Below are 5826 nucleotides of genomic sequence, written 5' to 3'. Positions count from 1 at the left end.
GGAAGGCGGCGCGGCGAATGGGGGATGGGCTGTGTCGGAGGAATTAAAGCCCTCCGACCTAGCATGCTGGAGTTAAAGTCCTCTAACTGAGAATGCGCGCAACATCGCTCGATGTCTGAGAAAAGAGGAGCGAGACTGGTCCGGCCAGGGACCTAGTTGCTGCCCATCCTGCCCTGTCCCTCACCCACTACGCGCCCCATCCCCCTAAGCGCGCGCGCGCACACACACACACACACACACACACACACACACACACACACACACACACACACACACACACACACACACACACTGCCTTTGAAGCGGGCCTGAGGCCGCAGGCTGGCGACCTTGTAGGGAGGGACCCAATGTCTGGAGTCTGGAGACCTGGGTTCGAATTTGCCCTCGGTCACTATATAACCTTTGTCAAGGACCTCAACTTCTCTGGGCTTGGTTTCCAAATCTTTGAAAAATAAAATCATATTCGGCGTTTGGACGAGACCCACAGCAGCCAGTCCAGCCCAGCGGCCCAACGGCTATCACAAGCCCTGCACGGCTGGTGGAGCCCGCCTGTCCCCGGACTTAGGGAGGGCGAAGCAGTGACTGAGATCGGGGCAATCCATCGCCGTGCCCCTCAATTCTGACCTAACCACACAGGCTTCCTGTGGTCCAAGGGCGGCCTACCTTCTGCTGATGAGCCCGCCCCTTTGCCTTACCTTACCTAGCAGGTCTTCCCGTACTGGAGGCCTTTCCAACATGATGGAGGCCAGCTGCTCAGCGCCACTCTTCTGGGGTGGGACATCATAGGATCCAAGATGAAGAACTGGAAGGAGCCTTAGAGGCAAGTGAAGCCCAAAGAGATTAAAGTCCCACAATAAGAAGCTGTCAGGATTTGAACCTAGCTCTATCCAGTCCTCCTTAGTGGAGTCTTTAAAAAACAGTATTGATAAGGACAGCTAGGTGGTGCAGTGGATAAAGCACCAGCCCTGGATTCAGGAGGACCTGAGTTCAAATATGACCTCAGACACTTGACACTAACTGTGTGACCCTGGGCAAGTCACTTAACCCTCATTGCCCCATAAAAAAAATTTTTTTTAATTTTAAAAAACAGTATTGATAAGTGGAAGGAAGGAAGGAAGGAAGGAAGAAAAAAGGTAGGAAGAATGGAAAAAAGGAAGGGATACCTGTATGCAAAGTCTTTACCTATGTGAAATAGATAACTATATCACATAAAGACTTTGAAACTTGGAGGTATTATGGGCCTAGCACCCCAGAAGTTTTCTGGGGTACATCAAAGAATCTTCTCCTTGAGAAACTAAACCAAAGGACAGAAAGACCTAAAGAGGTAAGTGGCACCAGATCAGGACTGATGAGCTAGTTCCAGGACCACCACCCTTCATTCCAGTCTCCCCCAACACTTGGGGAGATAAGATTAGGTGTGGCTGCTGCCTTTGTGGCCTGAGGAGCAGAGAGATGGCTTGAGAGATGCACAGCCACCCCTCATCCAACTCCCCTAGCCACCATCAGTGGAGGATGGTCCTCTCTCAATAAGGGAACTTTCCACAGTCAGATGATCATCCCCATCAATCCTCTATAAAAGTATCTGCCTGTCTCCTGATGGAGGAGATTGGTATCTCAGAGCCTTGCCTCTGTTCTATGCCTTCTCCCCATGAGAAGAAGTCCAAGGATTTCTCTCTTGGTTTCCTTCCCCCAGCCCCTAAATAAACTATTATCTTATTCTATTGGATTTGTGTGCAAGAGGGTGTAATTCTTTAAAGAGGAATTCCTAAGGACCCCTGTCCCAAACCCCACCCCTATTTCCCCATAACATAAGTGGTGCCAGGGTAGTTGTTAGGATTAAATGATATAAAATTTATAAAGTCATCAGCACAGTGCTTGGTATTTATGCTTATTTCCTTCCCTTGGGGAAGAGGGAAGGATCACCAGTGCTTAAAACAGTGTCACACAAAAGGCATTTGATAAATGTTTGTTGACTTGACAAAACAAATATTGATTAATGGCACCGGTATCTACATGTACACAAATTCATAGTTGAATATGGAAACTAATTTTGGATTACTGAAACCATGGCCCAGAAAGGTAAAAGATTTGCAAAAGGTCACATAGTGAGTGAGTGACAAATTCAAGATTCAAACTGAGGTCCTCAGACTCCATATTTTTATACTCCAGTTTCCTAGAACCACAGTTTAAAAAGAACCTTTGAAATCATCTAGTCCAGAAAACCCCCACCTTTTTTTTTTAACAGATGAGAAAACTGTGGTACACAGTGAAGTGAGCCAAGATTCAAACTCATGTTATCTGACTCCTAACCTGGCATTCTTTCTACCACACCAGGCTGTCTCCCCCATTGCCATACATTTTGAAAATATTATTTAAATTAAAAAGTACTACTTGTGATGTAAAAGGAGGCAAAATGTACAAAAACAGAGGGTCTGTGAAATAGTTTTAATGCCTTAAGTGGGTCCTGGAAATTTAGACACATCATAGATGGAATCCTTGAAAACAAATAATTCCTTGTCATTATGACCTATCAATAGCCTTTTCTTGTTCCCTAGAATGTGCAAATCTCCAGGGAAGGGTTTTTTTTGTTTGGTTGGTTTTTTGGTGGGGGGGGGCCCTCCAAACTGTCATTGTTCAGAGATTTTAATTCTAAGGTGGTATGTAAAATGAAGATGAACAGACTTGGTGAAAGGTAGTGATGATAAACATGAAAACAAGAACAGCCATATTTTCTCTACTTTTTTCCCCAGACATCGTTATAGCCCCCTGCTGAAACGGTTCATGACATTTAGGAAGAGCTAGTGTAGACAACTCAGTATCACCTCAGTGGTGACAGACCTGAGGACTGTTAAAAATAGACCATCCCGCTCTCTCAAATAGCTTATTTCACCTGATTAATTGCTCGCTACTTGCCAAAGCTTACTTTATAGGTGTCCCAAGGAATATTGTACAGTAAAAATAATTAGTATGTTAGACGTGCTTTAGAAATAAAGCCTTTTTGAATTAAGTAATTTCCATGTGGATGTCCAAGAGATTTTCCACTAAAGCAAGCTCAGTCAAATAAAGCACAGGTTAAGGTTTTACCCTGTCTAAAAGCTGATGGAAGCTGACCCTTTCCTCTTCTGACCTAGTAACAGCTTTCAGTTATTTTCTTCTGACAGAACCTTGCAGCCTGCAAAAACATGTTAGGGTTTTTTTGCTGGTTTGAAAGTTAATGGAGATTAATTCTGTCCTCTTCTAATCTCTGTTAACTGAGCTTTCAGCTCTCACCCAATTTCAGGTTCAACCATGACATCCTTCCCCTTTGTTCCCAATCCCCCTGCAAATTCGAATTCCCTTTTCTCTTCCACCTGTTTCTTCAATTTCTGATTATTCCTGGAGTCCGTCATAAATTCCATGACTAGTTGAAATGTTAATGCCCACCATTGCTCACTAATATTCCAATCCATTTCTGCAGCTCCCAGACATCCAAGATTGCCACATACAAAGTGTAAGTCATCTTTTTCCCCTCACCTCCCACCCCAGGATCTGTAAAAGGAATCTTTTACCCCCTTCTTTGTGGGATTTCTTTCTAGGAACATAGACAACTAGTACCCTAAGATTCTTCCACCTAGATCCTTGGGTCCTTATGGGCCTTCCCTAAGTGTCAGAATGCTTTGAAATGAAACTTTGTTTAATCATATGGTGCCTGACACATAGTAAGCACTAAATAATTTTTGGTTGGTTGATTGCTTGATTGATCAACACGTACCAACCTAAACAATTCTTGTAGAATCATAAAGTCATAAGGCTAGAAAGTGTATGTGAGATGTCATTTAATCCATTCATTTCAGCACCACTTCCTCCCAGCCCCAAAGAGCTCTCAGTTAATGAAAAACATATAGATGTTCTCAAAGATCACCCTCTCTTTCCTTTTAAACTCTTCTGTATGATCCCCACTTTGAGCTTAGAGGGTTTTGTGTGTGTGTGTGTGTGTATGTGTGTGTGTGTGTATGTGTGTGTGTGTGTGTGTGTGTGTGTATGACTAAATCTTTCTTGGATCTATCATCCCTCTGATTCTCCCTTCTCCTTTCCCTACTCTTTTCCTGTTGAACTGGATATTTTTACACCAAACTCTTTGTGTGTACACTTGCTCATGAGAGAATTCTACCCCCTTTTGATTAGTTAGACAAAAGTGAGGTTCAAGTGATGCCTGCCACCTCCCCAGCCCTTTCTCATTTGAATCAGTTTCTACTGTCACAACCTGATTATGTGAGATAAATTCCCCCATCCATCCTTCCCCTTCCCTCTCTACTGTGTCTCTTCCCCCTCACTGTTTTTTTTCCTTTAAAATCACCAAAATATAACAAAATCATAAGCCTCTGTTTTACTTAATTGCTTCTATGACCCCTGATGGCATTCGAGTTCTGAAGGGATACTTCATTAGAATGTAACTTCTTCATCTTTGTATAGGCCCTTTTTATTGACTACTTATATTTATCTTTTTATGTTTCTGTTAGTTTCTGTGGTTTCATTTCACAGTTTCTTCTCAACATCAGGAATACTTAGAAGGCTTCTATTTCATTACAGGTTATTTTTCCTCCTGTAGGATTATATTCAGGTTAGCTGGGTAAGTTATTCTTGGTAGTAAGTCTCTATCTTTTATAATATTGTATTCCATTCTCCCTGCTTCTTTAAGGTGGTAGCTATTAAATCTTGTGCAATTCTGACTAGGATTCCTTTGTTTTTGAATTCTTCTTTCTTGTCTGTTAGCAGGTATTTTTTTTTCTTTAATGTAGAAGCTCTGGATTTGGGCTATGATGTTCCTGGAAATTTTCATTCTGGAGTTTATTTCTGGAGGTAATTAGTGGATGCTTTCTATTTTTACTTTGTCCTCTTTTTCTAATAGTGTAGCGAGTAAAACTATATGTGGTGGCCCTATTACTGTCCCAAGTTTGGGGAAAATTAGCTGAGTTTTCTAATATATTTGTTACTTATAAATTAGAAGCTTTAGCACCAGTTTTGGGGCATTAAGCATTTATTACAGTATATTAGATATTAGTAAGGAGAGAACACGTGGAGTTCAGAAAGTTCAGAAGCCCTGCATACCTAAGACAGAAGAGTCAGAACAAAGTGCCCTCACCACCTCAGAGTCTCAGTCTAAAAAGAGGAAGTTTCTGTGCCTGTGAGAGTGGAAGCTACCTCTGGGTCCAGATGAGAGGTCGCCCCTACACACCGCTTCAAGCTATTTGGCTAGCATCACCCAAATCCATTGGTTCACTTGATTTGAGGGTGGCCCATGAGCAGAACATGCTGAGGGGGCGTCTGGGAGTTCCAAAACCCACTATTTTTTGTCACAACAGAACTGGGCAGTTTTGTTTAATGATTTCTTAAAATATAATATCCAGGCTCTTTTTTAGGTCTTAGTTTTTAGCTTGTCCACTAATTCTTAAATGATTTCCCCTTGATCTATTTTCAAGGTCATTTGTTTCTGATGAGAGATAGCTTACATTTTCTTCTTCATTTTTTCAATCTTTTGACTTTGGTTTACTATTTCTTCTTGTTGCATAACTTTTATTTAGTCTATTCTAATTCTCAGGGAGTCTGTTGCCTGGGTAAGGTTTTGTACCTCTTGCAATAAGCTATAATTCTTTTAAGTCCTTCCTCTGTATCTCTCACTTCTTTTCCATTTCTTTCCTCTAGTGTTCTTATTTCATTTAAATAATTTTACAATCTTTTTTAAACCTCTTGCTTCATTTTTACAAGGAATTCTAATTGATCTTGTGGATGCCGTACTTTTCTTTGCGACTTCATGTGTATGTGTTTTGGAGAAATTCTTTTAGTTTT

Source organism: Dromiciops gliroides, chromosome 3 (assembly GCF_019393635.1).
Source record: "Dromiciops gliroides isolate mDroGli1 chromosome 3, mDroGli1.pri, whole genome shotgun sequence".
NCBI lineage: Eukaryota > Metazoa > Chordata > Mammalia > Microbiotheria > Microbiotheriidae > Dromiciops > Dromiciops gliroides.
The sequence above is the reverse complement of the archived record's forward strand: the minus strand, read 5'-3'. Positions refer to the sequence as shown.